This window comes from Octopus bimaculoides, chromosome 18 (genome assembly GCF_046866305.1).
Source record: "Octopus bimaculoides isolate indiv1 chromosome 18, ASM4686630v1, whole genome shotgun sequence".
Lineage (NCBI taxonomy): Eukaryota > Metazoa > Mollusca > Cephalopoda > Octopoda > Octopodidae > Octopus > Octopus bimaculoides.
Genome location: NC_142945.1, coordinates 21,851,533 through 21,870,722, shown reverse-complemented (window position 1 = coordinate 21,870,722; position 19,190 = coordinate 21,851,533).

Sequence of the window (19,190 nt, the reverse complement as noted above, 5' to 3'; positions counted from 1 at the left end):
TTAAACTTTGCCGTTATATGTTAGCTAAATATGCAACTTATAAAAGAACAATCATTAAATGCCATAGCTTAATGGTATTCTCTAAAATATTTCCGAATTGTATTAGTTGATTTATTATTAGAAATATCCAGGGATAAGTGCTTTTAATGAAATGAAATCAAATGCGCTAATAGATATGCTGAAATGAGAATGCACATTGCAATATTAAATAAATACATATACTCTAAGTAACATGCGCGCAATTTCCTCATGTGGAATCAGGAATATGGTAATGAAATTTTAATGATTGCCTATATTATTCAGATTTATTTTGAATGCAATATTTGAATTCGAAATATTCATTTTCCAAAATTAATTCACTGCTATAGGGCATGAGAATTTAATGAATAGGCAAAAGTCTTCCGTTTAATCTCTTTGTCTCCATATGTTCATATACATACATACATACATACACACACACACACACACACACACATATATATATATATATGTGTGTGTGTGTGTGTATATGTGTGTATGTATGTATATATATATATAGAGAGAGAGAGAGAGAGAAAGAGCGAGAAGTAGATGCATACATACATTATATGCACACATACACACGCGCGTGCACATATATATATATATATATATAGATAGATAGATAGACACATACATACATATAAATATATGTGTGTATACATACATACGTATGGAACAGATGCCGGTGTGCTATTTTAAGCATAATTCTGGACGGAAGGTAGAGCTCTAAAAGCGGGAAAACAGGATAGTACAACGTATTATGTGAACGAAAAACAGAAAACATCGAGCTATGGCATTAACCCAACGTCAGAGCTATAATTTTACCTTGAAAATAACATGTCAAAGAAAACCTTCTGTTTTCAGCTCCTTAACTAAGGACACCACGAGATAATCACAATTTGCTAAACCATCACCGTCTCTCATTAACATTTATGAGAGGTGAAAATTGTGTCAAGACTATCAGAAGTGGCCCATGGACGTGTCTGCTTGTCTAAGGAATCCTTATTTCTAATTTTATGGTAGATTATTGTGAGGAAATAGCCCGAAGAAATTTCCAAGCAGCTAGATGACTCCTAACTTGATGCGTGTAGGTGGCTCTGTGGTGACTTGAAAAACCATATTACTTAATTCTCTTAGCTCTTTAGTTGTTCTACATGGGAATGTGAAAGCCAATATTTAGTTGAATTTTTTTGTTTGTTTCGGCTGAGCATGCATATATTATGGGACAAACATAACTGAAACCTTTGCTGTGCATTTGGGAGCAGCATTCATTAGCCGCTTCCTTCCACTATCGTCACTGAAAAAAAAAAATACCATAAACTTCCTTCAGTATCAGAACAGAACAAGGCAAGATTTCGTGGTCCAAATGTGAATCACTTTTCTATTAAGTAATAATTTAGCAATATCTTTCCGTCATTTTCTCCACTGTGAATATATATATTTCTGACATATATCTATCTATCAATTTATCTCTCTCTCTCTCTCTCTCTCTCTCTCTCTCTCGCTCTCTCTCTCTCTCTCTATATATATATATATATATGTGTGTGTGTGTGTGTGTGTGTGTGTGTGTGTGTGTGTGTGTACATACATAAATATATATATATATATATATATATATATATATATATTTATATATATGTATGTATAAAAACATATATATGTATGTATATCTGGTTAATACAACAAAACCACGAGATAATAAGCATAATAATGACTGCTACAACAACAACAACAACAACAGCAAGAACAATGATGATAATAATAGCGGTTTCAAATTTTACCACATGGACAGCCATTTTGAGGGAGGGAATGTCTCGACTACAAGTCGACCTCGGCGGAATTTGAGCTTAGAACATAGCGGCAGACAAAGTAAGGCTAAGTATTTCGGCTGGTGTGCTAACGATTCTGCCAGCTAGCCGCCTTAGTATTAGTATTAGTATTAGTAGTAGTAGTAGTAATAGTAGTAGTAGTAGTAGTAGTAGTAGTAGTATCATCATCATCATCATCATCATCATCATCATCATCATCATCATCATTATTATTATTATTATTATTATTATTATTATTATTCAGTAGTTTTATTTTTATAACGTGCTTTCACTTCACTACCGAGCGCAGCTCTGTGTGCCTTGGGTATGTGCTGTGGTTTGCTGTGGTGCTCTTATGGTTACTGTATTGAAAGTGTTTTGCGTAGGATGTGTGCAGTGCCCAGTAGTGCAATTTTCTGTATGTTATATATATTTGTAAGTCCTGGTGTCTTTGTTATGTATTTGTCTGAATTGTTTTTTATACCTAAGGCACCTACTATGATAGGAATTGTTTCAGTTTTTAGATTCCACATACGAGTTAACTCTATTTCCAGGTCTTTGTATTTTGAAAGTTTTTCCATTTCTTTTAGGGAAACGTTGTCATCTGCTGGTATTGATACATCAATTAGAAAGCATTTTTTAAATTATTATTATTATTATTATTATTATTATTATTATTATTATTATTATTACTAGTAGTAGTAGTGGTAGTAGTAGTAGTAGTAGTAGTAGTAGTAGTAGTAGTAGTAGTAGTAGTAGTAGTAGTAGTAGTAGTAGTGGTGGTGGTGGTGGTGGTGGTGGTGGTGGTATCAGATCATTGATGTAGCCATACCAAATGACGTGAATGTTGTGAGTAATATGGGTTGAACAAATCACCAAGTACTCCGAATTGAAAGTGGAAATGGCAAGACTGCATGGAGTGCGGGAGGGTAATCTAAATGTGATACCATTGGTAATCGGAGCGTTGGGATCAATCCCATTGAAACTTCAAAGCTTCTTAAGACACCTGGAAATACAATGCAAGATTGATGTCTTGCAAAAAGCAGCCTTGTTAGGTACAGCGCACATCTTAAGGAAAGCATTATCTGTCTGAGATCCTTGTTGTGATTTGACAGATGACTAAAGATTCTGGGACATTTTTACATACACTGTGTTACGAAGGAATAATAATAATAATAATAATAATGATAATGATAATAATAATAATAATAATAATAATAATAATAATAATAATAATAATAATAATAATAATAGTAATAATAATAATGACAACAACAATGATGATAATAATAAGCCTGATCATCGCTGCACAAGACCACGCTCTCGCTACCAAGTCAGTGAAGTATAACATCTATAAAACTTCTGACACCCATAAATGCAGACTCTGTGGAAAGTGTGGTAAAGTCCTTGTAAAGAAAAGTATACAAGCGCTACCACGATAAAGTGTGTGTGTAGCTACATTGGTTACATCCTCCTGAAAGTACGAAAGCAAAGCAAAGTCGTCCTCGGGGTATTTTGGACTCAGAAGAGAATGACAGACGAAATGCCGCTAGAGATTTTACCTAGCATGCTAAAGATTTTGCCAGCTCGCGACCTCTATAATAATAATAATAATACTAGTAATAATAATAATAATAATAATAATAATAATAATAATAATAATAATAATAATAATAATAATAATAATAAGAGACTACACCGGGGGATGTTTAACAAGACTACACCGGGGGATGTTTAACATGTGAGAACGATAAATCACTGCTCTGAAATTTATCCAAAGACATCGGAAATAAAGACATCGCATGGGGGCCAAAAAATAGCTGACAAAGGGTTGGACTATATCCGAGTAAGTAATACTCATTGAAATTTATTTCTATTTTTCCAAATATAATGATGTATTTTAACTTGATACCTCGACTACCCGCACAGCGATCGTAAACACACGTGTTACATCAAAATTAGACCATCTCCGCATCCAACACCATGTACAAATAAATTACAAACAGATTAAATAACACCGGTATTATTCCACCCAAGAATAACAACCGAGAAGTGCGTACTATAAGCTTATTACGCAAAAAGTAAGAAGATCTGAATGTGCAAAACAATCTGACAACAGAAATGAACGAACCGGTACCCTACGAAAACGATGACCGTCAAAATAAAGGGCCGGACGTTGTTCCTCATGTCCCGCAAACAAAACCAAAACGGCATAAATGGACACGTGAGGAATACATTTCGATCCTACACGCCTATTTCACTGCAGTGCTCTACCCAAAAAACGAAAACGCAACAACACATACATATAAAATATGGAAGAAAAATAATGTAAATAAAGACCTCGATAAAACAATGAACCCTAACAAACTAGCTAACATAAGAAGATATATTCTAAAAGCAAAAAATTATCAGAAATAGTAATAGAACAATTGAGAGGAAAAATGCATCAGGAAAATCTAGATAGTAGTCACACAGCAATGCCAAATAATAATATAAACACTGAGATAGCAGAACACGAGGACAAACGTAACATTTCCGGCAAAAACAAAGTAAACAAAAAACAACAAACCCAGACCGTAGAGATGTATAATAGTGTACAACAAGCACCAAACCAGAACACCACAGACAAACATATGAATGAAAAGGAAGGCAAAACAAATCTAAAGCCTGGGAATAACGAAGGGAAACCTAATAATTACGATACTATGAAAATGAGAATAACCACAGAACTGAAAACCACAGATCTTTGAATGGACCACAGATTATATCTCCCAAAAATCAAAATAGACAATAAAACAACATCAATAATAAATAGCATAAACCTGGCCGTCAAGGAACTAACAACCACAGAAACAACAGGCAATATCACTGCGCTAAATGACATAATATATGCGGCAGCCACTGCTGCCACAAAAGAAGCAGGATACTCACTCAAACTCATCCGAACAGGAGTTCTATCACCCAAACAGACCTTGTGGATAAATAACATCCAGAACAAAATTTAAAAAAAGAGAAAAGATTTATCGATTCTCAACGAAATTAGTAAACAATCAACACAACTAAGTAACAAGAAGAAAACAAAAATACTGTACAAATACAGCATTACCGAAAAAGACTTACCTGAGGCAAAAGAAAAACTAAAGCAAGACATCCTTACCAAAGCACAAACGATCCGCCCGTATGAGAAACGCCAACGTTTCTTTGAACAAAACAAACAGTTCAAATCCAACCCCAAAAAACTCTACCAAGAACTGGGTAAAAATAAAATAGACATTACTGCAGCACCAGCAGCAGAAGAACTGGAAGAATTCTGGAAACAAATATGGTCGGTGAAACAACAACCCTAGAAAAGGAGCATTAAATCAACGAACTTAGCACCTGAGCAACTCTGAGCCCCTATAACAACTGAAGAGGTCACCCATACACTGCAAAGACTAAGCAACTGGAAGGCACCTGGACACGACAAGATCACCAACTTCTGGTTAAAACACCTGTCAAGAATGCATAAAAAGCTGGCAGAAAACTTTAACAACATACTAGCAGATCCAGAGACAATGCCTGAATGGCTCACGAAAGGGAAAACCATCTTAATCCCCAAATCCACGGAAACGGAGAAGCCCCAAAACTATAGACCTATAACCTGTCTCCCTACGATCTACAAAGCCTTTACTGCAATAATATCGCAGAGATTGAGTAAGCACCTGGAAAATAACAACCTGTTTCCAGAAGAGCTGAAGCGATGCTGCAAGGGCTCACACGGCTGTAAAGATCAATTATTGATCAATAAAGCCATAACTGAAGACAGCCGAAGAAAGAAGAAAGGCCTCAGTATGGCCTGGGTGGACTACCAAAAGGCTTTCGACAGTGTTCCCCACACGTGGATTCTGGAAACACTAGCCATAAACAAGGTGGCACCAATTATTATAAAATACATAAGGCACTCAATGAACAAATGGCAGACAGTGCTACAGCTCCAAACAAAAGAGGGGCTTGTGAAAACGTAAGCCATCCCCATTAGAAGAGGAATATTCCAGGGTGACACGTTCTCTCCACTCCTGTTCTGTCTAGCACTCACACCTTTAACTGAATTTCTAAATAGAACTGGATGCGGTTACAAATGCTACGGGAAAACAGTCAACCACCTTCCAACCATACAAGTATTTAGGAGTCAATGAACTAGATAGGATACAACATACACAAATGAAAGAAAAAATAAAGAAAGAGTGCTATAGACGAGTTAGATCAATACTAAAAACAGAGCTCAATGCTAAAAACAAGATAATGGGTATCAACACTTTAGCTGTCCCAGTTATAAGCTACAGCTACAACTTCCTTAACTGGACACTAAACGAACTATCTAAAATAGACAGGAAAACAAGAAAAATAATGACAGGATATAGGATACACCACCCAAAATCTGACATAGAAAGGCTATATATACAACGCGCAGAAGGTGGCAGAGGTCTTATACAGCTAGAAAACTATTATAAAATAACCAAAAATACCTACTCCAGAAGCAAGGAAAACTAATACAAATAGCCACAAAACACGAGCAAAACAAAAAACTGTTTCCAGTATTTAAGGAAGCTGACAAATACAACAAGAAATCAATCTACCTAACAAATACGAAGAAGAAGAAGAAGAAGAAGAAGAAGAAGAAGAAGAAGAAGAAGAAGAAGAAGAAGAAGAAGAAGAAGAAGAAGAAGAAGAAGAAGAAGAAGAAGAAGAAGAAGAAGAAGAAGAAGAAGAAGAAGAAGAAGAAGAAGAAACAACAAAAGCTATAAAACAAATGAAATCCAAACTAAAACTAGAACAGCAACGGACCATGATAAAACGATGGCAAGAAAAGCCCCTACATGGTAAATACTGGGCTAAACTAAATGCAAAAAAATAGACAGAGAAAAATCCCAGCAATGGCTGAGAAGCTCAGGACTCAAAGCAGAGATTGAAGGATTTTTAATTGCTGCAAAAGACCAAAGCCTCCTCACCAGAAATTACTAAAAACATATAATGAAAAGAAACATTACAAGTAACTGTAGAATATGTGGAGTTGGACAAGAAACAATAAATCATATTATCTCTGGCTGCCCAGTCCTGGCTAAGAAGGAATATATTCACAGACACGACAGAGCTGGAACCTATATACACTGGAAGCTATGCCAACACTATGGAATAACAACAGAAAAAAGATGGTATAATCACGCGCCAGGAAAGGTCACAGAAAACGAGAAAGCAACCATACTCTGGGATATGCCAATACACACAGATAGAGAAATTAAGGCAAATAGACCAGATATAGTTGTCAAAGATCATGAAGAAAAAATGCTTTCTAATTGATGTATCAATACCAGCAGATGACGTTTCTCTAAAAGAAATGGAAAAACTTTCAAAATACAAAGACCTGGAAATAGAGGTAACTCGAATGTGGAATCTAAAAACAGAAACAATTCCTATCATAATAGGTGCCTTAGGTATAATAAAAAAAATATTCAGACAAATACATAAAAAAAACACCAGGACTTACAGAAAATTGCACTACTGGGCACTGCACACATCCTACGCAAAACACTTTCAATACAGTAACCTTAAGAACACCACAGCAAACCACAGCACATACCCAAGGCGCACAGAGCTGCGCTCGGTAGTGAAGTGAAAGCACGTTATAAAAATAAAACTACTGAACAATAATAATAATAATAATAATAATAATAATAATAATAATAATAATAATGATAATAATGGGTTTTATTTCTGGAGTTTCCTCTGTTAAGATTATCCATAAGTGCACGATATCAAGCACACAGTAATCTTGACATTACAATTGTGAATCGAAATCATAAATGGACTGGCTCCCTCCATTCTTCTTGTTAATAATTTATATATATATATATATATATATATATATATATATATATATATATATAGAGAGAGAGAGAGAGAGAGAGAGACATTAAATTTATTTCCATATCTGTCTTCTTTCTTATTAAATCAATATTTCTTCAAGATTAGCATTTCTAGTTACTTCATAGTCAGCAATATGGTGACCCCACACCAATGTTGCCATTACCGACATCTTTTATTGTTTGTCCACCGAAATAATAGATTAAATCTAAAGATTGCAAGTCTGAGTATTGCTTCATTTCTTCTCCGCATGTTCAATTTAGATATTTGTGTATGCCGTGTTTATATACGAAAACATGCAGACATATTGTAGTCAGATATCTCTTATTTGATTTTTCTCTTGCTCATGTTTACATAGCATATATATATATATATATATATATATATAAATATATATATATATATATATATATATATATATATATATATATATATATATATATATATATATATATATATATATATATATATATATATATACACATACATACATACATATATATATATAGACACATTTTCTAAACATTCCCAACTTCAGAAGAAATATGCTGCTTGTATGCATTTCCTTTTAGTTTATTGGTAGTAATGCAAATTGATTAGCCTGCAAAATGAATACATTTTCCTCTCGACATGTTGGTGTCATATTTCTCTTTTACGATTACGTAATATTCTTGCTATTTAAGTATTGACTTTTACCCGCATATATATTCCTATTTGTGATATATTTATGGAATATGCATTGTTGTTATTGTATTGTCTTTTTGAGTGTTCATCAGAAAACTTATTTATTATACGTATCAAACATGTGAAGCGGATATATACACGTTGTGCTGAATGTAAAATCAATTTCGCAAGCTATTTCTACTAATTATGTCTACCAGCTATGGAACCTAAAATTTCAAAATGCACCCCAAATGTTAATCATATTCAGTTATTTATTGACTCCGCTTGATTCATTGTGGAATAATAGCTAATTATATTTTGTTGCCCTGCGCCCTTTACTACTTATTATGGCAACATCTATTCTATTGTTTACATTTCGTATGAATAGGCTACGTGTATGCAAGATAAAATTTGTTCGGCACCTGGTGAAGTCCTCCGTAAATTACAAGATTATTTTACAAAGAAGAGACGCAGGTATTTTGAACTTACTTCGACCGAAATTTATATAACAGAATTATGCCAAAACCACTGCCTTAATGAAGTTACGACGGGAAAAGAAGTCTTTCAAAATAATCTGCGGAAAACGATCGATCTATAATAATTTAGCATATCTCAGAAATTCATTGTAGGTTAAGGAATCACAATTTCATCTTCCGTATTTGAAACTTATCTGTTCACAATAAATTTAAACTAAGAATATCGCATCCATCTGCAAAATCTCGTTATGAACACTATTATAAAATTCTTACCTTACGAACAATATCTTCTAAAATGTCGAAAGACAACTACTTGATTCAGTATATCGCGGTAAATTCAGGCAAAATTTACTGAAGTTAAATATAGTTATCTGGGCTCAGTCGTGAACTTAGCTCAAAACACTCGCATATTCACTTACAATATTTATGACTTCGTACAGAATCATTAACAGACTTCGATAATCTCACATACGTTGTCAAACAATCCTTAACCAATAAATTTTACTTGGCTTTGCAATTCATAGATTATCTTTGACATTCTTGTAACGTTAATGTTGTAGCTATATACACCAATCTTAACTTCAGCAATCTACAAATCTGGGCTAAAGCGGGTATCTCTAAAAGTCAACGAGGGGACAACGACTGAACCAGAAGGAATCTCTCTACGTTGATCGAATTGCTTCAAATAGTTGCCAAATAACCTCAATCACATCTTAACATCGTGAAGAAAGTAAACCACATTGTCATGAATGGAGCACCTTTCATTATGGGCCTGCGTAATTTGTAGGCCCTTCTGAAAACAATAACACTAATCACATTGGTTAGTGTACACATTTCGATTACTTCTCGTCCATCTGGTCTGCATTATAAGCAGAAATCAAACACGTCTATTTAGCTACCTATCTTCTAGCAGTAGTAATCATATCCCTTTTACATTACTATCAGAAAAGTGACAGAACGAATTGATAATGTAGCCCAAGACGTAGAAATTAAACGTTTCGAGGATTCTTCCTTGGAGATTTTTTTTTTTCTTTTTATACTGCTTACCAAAAGTAACTAATAGTAAACATCAGTAACTACAAATATACGCTCAAAGCGGTGACACAACAGTGACAGCTCACATCGTCAGCAGCATTGGTCAAACACACGGGCACAAACAACACACATAAAGCAAGGCACGCATAGCAGCAACCTAGTAATCTTTAAAAGCGGAGAGATATGACAGTCATAGATCAGTGATAAAACAAATAAAATAGAGTCATCACATTCAACACACTTCAAGTCGCTTCCCGCATAAAACAGGATTGTTCTACACTCTCTCTATATATAATTGGAGATTGCATTCTTCACACACTCTTGCACTCTTCAAACACTGAGCGTTCAAAAATCGGATAAAGTCGTTCACTGTATTTGTTTCGCTTCCTATGTTCTCAGTTCAAATCTCGCAGTCTACTCCACCTTGCATCCCTTTGAGGTCGAGGAAAGTCCATATCCACAATGCTAGAATGGCCAAGCTATAGGATCGTTGGATCGGGTGCCTTCTGGAATTTGTACCAAGTCCTAACATTTTTTTTTAGTTCAAGTCGATCTAGATTATTCGGGAGATAAACAGTCCGTCACGCGTTTTAACACCGCAACCTGCTATCATGGGTACTTTTCCCGTATTCCATTGTATTGTATCCATTTAAGCCTTATCTCAGTTTTGAGATTATCAATATCCATTCTTAGGGCCCCTGTAAGTGAAAGGGCTACTGAATATTGCGTTTAAAAACAATAAAATATGGTATGCTACATATGTTGTTATCACCAGTACTGAATGGATTATTATTTTATATCTGCAATATAAATTTCTCAAACTGCAACGCGTTTCTGTACAGAACTTATGTGAGTTACATCGTTCTCATCATTCATGCATTTATATTCTAACACACACGCGTGACCAAACACACACATATGCACACATAAACACGGATAAATATACACAGACACACAAACACACAAACACACACACACACGCACACACATATATGCACTATAAATATACGCATATGGTGTGTCCACTCACAAAAGTATGTGTAAATATATATGAAGATATATATAAATATATATACATATATATATATATACAAGCACATGCATACGTGTGTGTGTGCGTGCATGCGTGCGTAGGTGTGCGTGCGTGTGTCTATCGACATACCTTATTCAGTGTGGTGTATGATATCTCATAGCAATTCGTTTAACATTTCGATATTGAAGTTTTTATTATCATCCACAAATTATCTTGCCACTCATCCTTATCACAAAGTAGCATGATGTAAGGAGCATATCCATATTCTCATTATATGTTTACTATAGAATATAGTAATCTATCACTTTATTGTGTAGTACGTCTTTTAGCGGCTACTGGACCGATCCCCGCAGACTTAGTTACTTAAGAATTTTTGACAGTTTTATTACATTCCCTTACAAATAAATTTTCTCATTTTTCACAACACACTATTTATTAATAGCTAATCCATGCTTTTGTAGATAACTTATACAAAGATCCATTATCCGTATTTCCTTACTAGCCTCTGCTGCTTGCAGGCCCGCTTATATCTTCTATTCTTTACATTTTCCTTGCCTTGTATGTTTCTGTTTTATTTCGTTGTTCAACCGCAGTTCGCCCTGATGAAACCCTTACACTTTAGCCAATCCTGGTTTTATATTTGTTATTTGTGTTCCATTGTCTGGGTTTCAATGTCTAAAGAGGCCTTCCTACTTTTCTAAAGACAATAGGATGAATTCTGCAGGAATGTTGGGGTAATTTCCACCAGGAGGAAAACTGACTTTCTAGTTGGCTCGTAATGCATGATACTTAGCTATAATTGTTCGTGTTTAAGAGAGAGAGAGAGAGAGAGAGAGAGAGAGAGAGAGAGAGAGAGAGTGTGTGTCTGTGTCTCTGTGTGTACATGACCATAGGCATAGTTTAGGCTACCTGTTGTCATCCACAGTTGTGGTACGCTTCCATTGGATCTACTTCAGGAACTCCGCAGTGCCATTTAAAGTGATGATATAAATTTACAAGTGATGGATTTGGTATTGAATTTCTATTGGGTACAACATATGTTTCAACACATTAGTCTGAGTCTCATCAGTTGCATAAATAAAGATGTGTCTCACTACGGATTGTTAATGTTATATGCCCATCAAGTTAGGGAATGAATAAAAGCAAATAATATTAGAGAAACGCAAAAACTCAAATAAGAATGTGGAAATCTTGCGTTCCTGCTTAGATAAAATGACGTAATAAGCTTTCAGTGTCATAACTGCAGAGAGGAAAAGAAAGGAGAAAGAGAAAAAAAAAAACTAATACTTAGTCAAGTAGTTTTATGTTCACATATATAAATACAGAGAGATACACACATACGCATACACGCTCGTATATGTATATATACCCATACATGCATATACACATGTACAATAATATATATATATATATATATATATATATATATATATATTATTTTATGATATGTATTAATCATTCTGGATGTTCTATCGAAATGTACATAGGTCTATTTATTTGTTATTATTATTGTTATTATTGTTATTGTTGTTGCAATAAAGTATTTTCAACGGATCAATTTTGAGCTCTATTTAAAGTTGATATATATATATATATATATATATATATATATATATATATATATATATATATATATATATATATATATATATATATATATATATATATATATATATATATTATTACCCTAAATGCCACTTCAGAGTTCCGGAAGTAGATCCAACACTAGTGTACCACGACTGCGGGTGACAACAGCGAACCTAAACTTTGCCGGTGTTCTAGTCAACATCTAAACACACTAATGAACTTATACTTAGGGTTAAGTTTAGGGTTATACTTATTTGTCGAAATTATCTATTACTATGTATATATATATATATATATATATATATATATATATATAAGTCAGTAAATAGTGGGATTGTGTTAACCGCACGTGGAGAAATAATAGGGAAATGTAAAAAAGCCAGAATGCTGAACTGGGAGCATAATTTAATTAAGATTTTTTCTAACCGGTTTTCATTGCGATAAAGCAAATTATCAAGAAGGAGAATGAAAATGTTTTTTTACAAAGAAGTACAAAAAAGTACAAAATGAAGAAAATAATATATAAAACAATAATATATAAAAAAAATAAATATACCCATACATTATATTGTCTTTGAGCTTTTGTAGTTCAATAGTAGTTCATGTATAAATTGGTAGGAAAAATAAGGATGCATGAGAGTTGAGTTTTGTTAGGTTTAAAAAAAGGGTTAAAAGTTTGTGTTAAGCAGGAAATGTGGTGCCAAAACAGGAAGTGTGTGTAAGGGGTGACAAGTGTTTTTTGTTAGAGTTATGAACTCTTTTTTTCAAAACAGGAAGTTTGTGTCTGTTCATAGAGAAATAAGGTCACTGAGGGGTGTGTGTGTTAAGAAATGGTTGGAATTTCTCTATGAAAAGATTCTCCTTGTTGATTCTTTCTTGTGTGGAGATTCTGTCTTTACATTGATAGAAAGGGAATATAATGAATTTAAAGACAGAATCTCCACACAAGAAAGAATCAACAAGGAGAATCTTTTCATAGAGAAATTCCAACCATTTCTTAACACACACACCCCTCAGTGACCTTATTTCTCTATGAACAGACACAAACTTCCTGTTTTGAAAAAAAGAGTTCATAACTCTAACTAAAAACAATTGTCTCCCCTTACACACACTTCCTGTTTTGACACCACATTTTCTGCTTAACACAAACTTTTAACCCTTTTTTTAAACCTAACAAAACTCAACTCTCATGCATCCTTATTTTTCCTACCAATTTATACATGAACTACTATTGAACTACAAAAGCTCAAAGACAATATAATGTATGGGTATATTTATTTATTTTTTATATATTATTGTTTTATATATTATTTTCTTCAATTTGTACTTTTTTGTACTTCTTTGTAAAAAGACATTTTCATTCTCCTTCTTGATAATTTGCTTCATCGCAATGAAAACCGGTTAGAAAAAATCTTAATTAAATTATGCTCCTAGTTCAGCATTCTGGCTTTTTTACATTTCCCTATATATATATATATATATATATATATATATATATATATATATATATATATATATATATATATATATATATATATATATATATATATATATATATATATATATTTATATATTTATATATTTGATCCTTTATATTGAACACTCAATATTTCATCTACATTCAATACTTTATTTCATGGTGCCATCCATTTTTATTTTATTTTATATTATATATTGTATATTATATTATATATTGTATATTCCGTATTCTATACCCCACATTAGTTCTGCAGGAATATAAATAAAACATAAAAAACAGACAGTGTTGGAACTCTTTTAAGCAAAATAATATATTCCTCTATACACAATCATACAAAAAAATCCACCTTTTTTTGTATTTATTTTTACTCGCATATATATATATATATATATATATATATATATATATATATATATATATATATATATATATATATATATATATATATATATATATATATATATATATATATATATATATATATATATATATACATATATATATATATATATATATATATATATATATATATATATATATATATAAAAATATAGATATATAGGGCAGGGAATCGTCAATTAGTAATAAAATTAATAATTAACAATTTTGCCGAGTAGCTCAGTATGAAAAAACCTTTATCGGTAAAACCATGTTGGAGACGCAGCTCCTGCTAATCCCTGTATATTTATGATTATATATATATATATATATATATATATATATATATATATATATATATATATATATATATATATATATATATATATATATATATATATATATATATACATACATACATACATAAATGCATACATAAATAGACAGACAGACAGATAGATAGATAGATAGATAGATAGATAGATAGATAGATAGATAGATAGATAGATAGATAGATAGATAGATAGACGGATACATTGATAGATAGATACATGGATACATACATACATACATACATATAGATATATAGATATATACATGTATGTATATAAGTATGCATGCATACATGAAATAACGTTTGTATGTGTGAGTGCATGTATGTGTGTGGAGTGGTTGTGAGTGTGTGTGTGTGTGTGTGTGTATGTGTGTGTGTGTTGAGAAGGCGAGTAGTTGAATGGTTGGGGCATTTAGCTCACTATCGTAAAGCCATTAGCTCAATTCCCGGCGATTTTATTTCACTTTGCTCCAGTCCACTCAACTGGGAAATATTAGTAGTGCCCGTATTTCAAAGGGCCAGCCTTGATACATTGTATCACGCTGGATCTCCCTTGAAACTACGCCAAGGGAACACGTGCTCAGCACATGCACGTTAACTTCGCGAGCAGGCTGTTCCGTTGGTGAGTTCAACTGGAACCCTCGTATCAGTATATGTATGCATGTATATATGTCTTGGCACTCCATCGCTTAAGACGTTGAGGGTTCCAGTTGATCCGATCAACGGAACAGCCTGCTCGTGAAATTAATGTGCAGGTGGCTGTGCACTCCACAGATACGTGTACCCTTAACGTAGTTCTCGGGGATATTCAGCGTGACACAGTGTGACAAAGCTGACCCTTTAAATTACAGGCACAACAGAAACAGGAAGTAAGAGTGAGAGAAAGTTGTGGTGAAAGAGTACAGCAGGGTTCGCCACCATCCCCTGCCGGAGCCTCGTGGAGCTTTAGGTGATTTTGCTCAATAAACACTCACAACGCCCGGTCTGGGAATCGAAACTGCAATCCTATGACCGCGAGTCCGCTACCCTAACCACTGGCCATTGCGCCTCTACGTATATATGTATAGATAGATAGATAGAGAGAGAGAGAGAGAGAGAGAGAGAGAGAGAGAGAGAGAGAAAGAGACGGGAGAGAGAGTTATGTAGAAAGAGAGAAATAGATGCTTGTGCGTATGTTTTGTTTTCCTATCTTTAACTGTAAGTTCAATCTGACCTGTCCCCTGCTTGGTAGCATCTTTAAATCTTAAGAACACGTTGCAAACTTTCATTTTCTAGATACCTTGATCTCCAAAAATTGAAGTTCACCCATACTATACTTCAGGCGATTTGGTACATATCTTCTTACTCCAATAATAATAGATATGTTACTGAGGGCGTATCTTGGGTAATATGTTTGGCGACACATTTTCAACGGTCCATATATATTCACTTTTACCGTATTTTTCTGACCACATCGCTTTCCAGACATCAGCTGATTTCTATAACGGACCATATATTTTTATCTTACCAGTGTATCTTTAATCGTAATTATTTTTCTCAGGTGATATTTTCTTCTTCTACTGTTTCAGATGTTCTAGCCACCATGTCAAGTCTCATTGGGAAATAATGTTAGGAAGACATTCTCTTGCAGTTGGCATTTATATGGTAGGTGTTTTCAGCTTATGTTTTGTATAGCAGACATTTGTTTTCTGACAGTATTTTCTGCATATCATGCAGTAGGTACGGAATTGTCATCACTTGCTCTGGAGTTGTACGGTGGTAGCCTTGAAAATGAGATGTCAAAATCAAGTTGGTACTATATGGCAGCATTTTGAAGTGATTCATCCCTCCCCACCCCTATGTTTTGATTCTTCCGTGTCACGTACATATGCAATAGAGTGAAGAGGGCCGTTTTCCTTATTATGTTCTTGCATTTGGTAGAAACGCACTATATTATTTCGGCAGAGAACATATTCCATTCGATTCTTCAAGTTCATTAGTTAACATAGAGAGAGAGAGAATGAGAGAGAGTAAGAGACAGACAGACATACATGATGACGGACAGACATAGAGACAGAGAGAATGTTTCAACACATGTCACTGACTCAACAAATCAAATATACAAATATAACCTTTCAAATATAAAATAATACAGCATAGCCCCTTTTGGCCAAAACTTTGTGACCACTTTTCTGAGTAATTATCGCAATTAGTGTAAAATAACGGTACAGACAGGAAAAGCGGGAACATCATTACTTTCGTTTTCACCCTTTGTGAAGCAGGAGTCAGCAGTTTGTACCACATTTAGCTCTTCATAAGCACATTGCTTACGAACGCATATCTATTGGTCACAAATTTCGGCACCAGGCCAGCAAGGTGGTGGGATGAGACTTCTCGATGACATCGACACCTAGTACTCAGCTAGTATTTATTCTGTCGAACCCGAAAGAATAAAATGCAAATTTGTCTGCATATGAGCTCGGAACGATAAGCATTTGGCCCTGCGCACTAACAATTCTGCCAGTTCGTCGCATTAAAAGTATGAAAGGGGAAGTTAACCTTGACAGACTTTAAACTCAGGGCGTCACCAGATGGACTAAATGCCGCGAAGCATTTTGCCCGGCATGCTAACGATTCTGACAGCTCGCTGCTTTATCGAATCTCCTATTATTAAAAGGTAAAAGAAATCGGATGAACAATTTCAAAGGTAACACATTCTTTGCGGCGAGATTGAATATAAAACTTCTAATCTACAATGGTGTCTCATTTCGCTTACATAATGTACTGTAGAACTTACGTAACTGGATTTTAGCCAATAAGAAATTACACCGATTCTAAAGATTTTCTCTTTACAATGACTATGCAGATATTAAAAAGCTGTGTGCCACCTTTCATTATCCATAAACATGTTGCATATAAATTCTTTGATATTAGAAGTTAAAGCAAATTCGATAAATCAATTAGCACACTTCTGGGTGACACGATCGAACACTGAATTACCTATCAATAATTTAATGTTAAAGTAAATAGATCTTGGTTTTCAACATTGTCGGTTACAAATCAGTTATAGTGACATGTAAGTCACTGGTGTATGCTTTGTTTAGAAATAAACTTATAATGCATATTGAAATTTTGTATTGTATTCACTATCTATTCAATATATTGAAGGCGATAATTTTTACACCATTGTAGCAAAAGTTTAATTAACTAAGTACTATTGGATTAATACCGACCTCTCTCTCTTTTTTTCTCTTGATATATATATATATATATATATATATATATATATATAGCAAAAACCTGAAGTGATGTTTAAGAATCATGTGCACGATGGTCATTGCATCCTTCTAGCTACTATATTGCTGCATACGGTACTTGATATCCCCAAATAAATCATATATTTCATTCAAAATTAACTTTGGTTAATTAGACATTCTGAGAGTGATAGTTACGATATAATCTCTGTAAGATATGAGTATGTTTTTAATATATTTTGTTATAATTGACTTCTGCTAGTTTATAAAGTTGTATTTTCTAAACAAAAGTGTGTATACTCAAAATACTCATTAAAAGATAATGAATCAGAGCAATAGTGTTTTTATTTTCTTTCTAACAATCCTATTTCATAGATATAGAATGTACTAAGTCACTCGTTAAATTTATCAAGATGTCTGAAATAAACTTCAAATTTTGATTAAAATATGATAGGAATCAGTAATTGATAAACGACATAATTATACGATTTAATTTAATAATAAATACTAAATCAAGGTGGTGACATGATTGAGTTGCTAGTACGCCGGGCAAAATGTTTAACCGCATTTCGGCTGTCTTTACGTACAAGATTGAAATCCGCCGAAGTCGACTTTGCTTTTCACTCTTTCGTGGTCGGTAAAATATGTACAACTTGAGCGTTGGGTGTCGATGTAAACAGCTTACCCTCCCCCTGAACTTGCTGGCCTTGTACAAAAATTTGAAACCAATATTAAATACTAAATAAGCAATTAGTTAGTTGAATCATTTGCACAACAGACAAAATGCTTTGCTGCATTTCGTAAGTCATTTCGTTCTGAATTTAAATTACTACTCGGTTGATATGCCTTCTATCCTTTCGGGGTCAATAAATTAAGTACCAGCCCAGCATAGCCCAGCACTGGGATACATGTAATCGGCGTAACCGCTCCTCAAAATTGCTCGTCTGATGCCAAAATTTGAAGCCAATACTAAATAAAGGCGGCAAGCAGGCAGAATAGTTAGCACACTGGACCAGCGGCTTTTCGCCAGTCTTTTCGTACTTAATTCAAATTCCGACGCAGTCAATTAGCCATTCATACTATCAGGGTCGATAAATGAAGTACCAGTTGGACACTAGGACTGATGTAACCAAATTACATTATGTTGCAGCCATTGTGCCAAAATTTGAAGCCAATGTTAAATATTGTGATTTCTCTGAGAAAGGATGTGTCGAAATGCCTACTGAAAATGAAAAGAAATT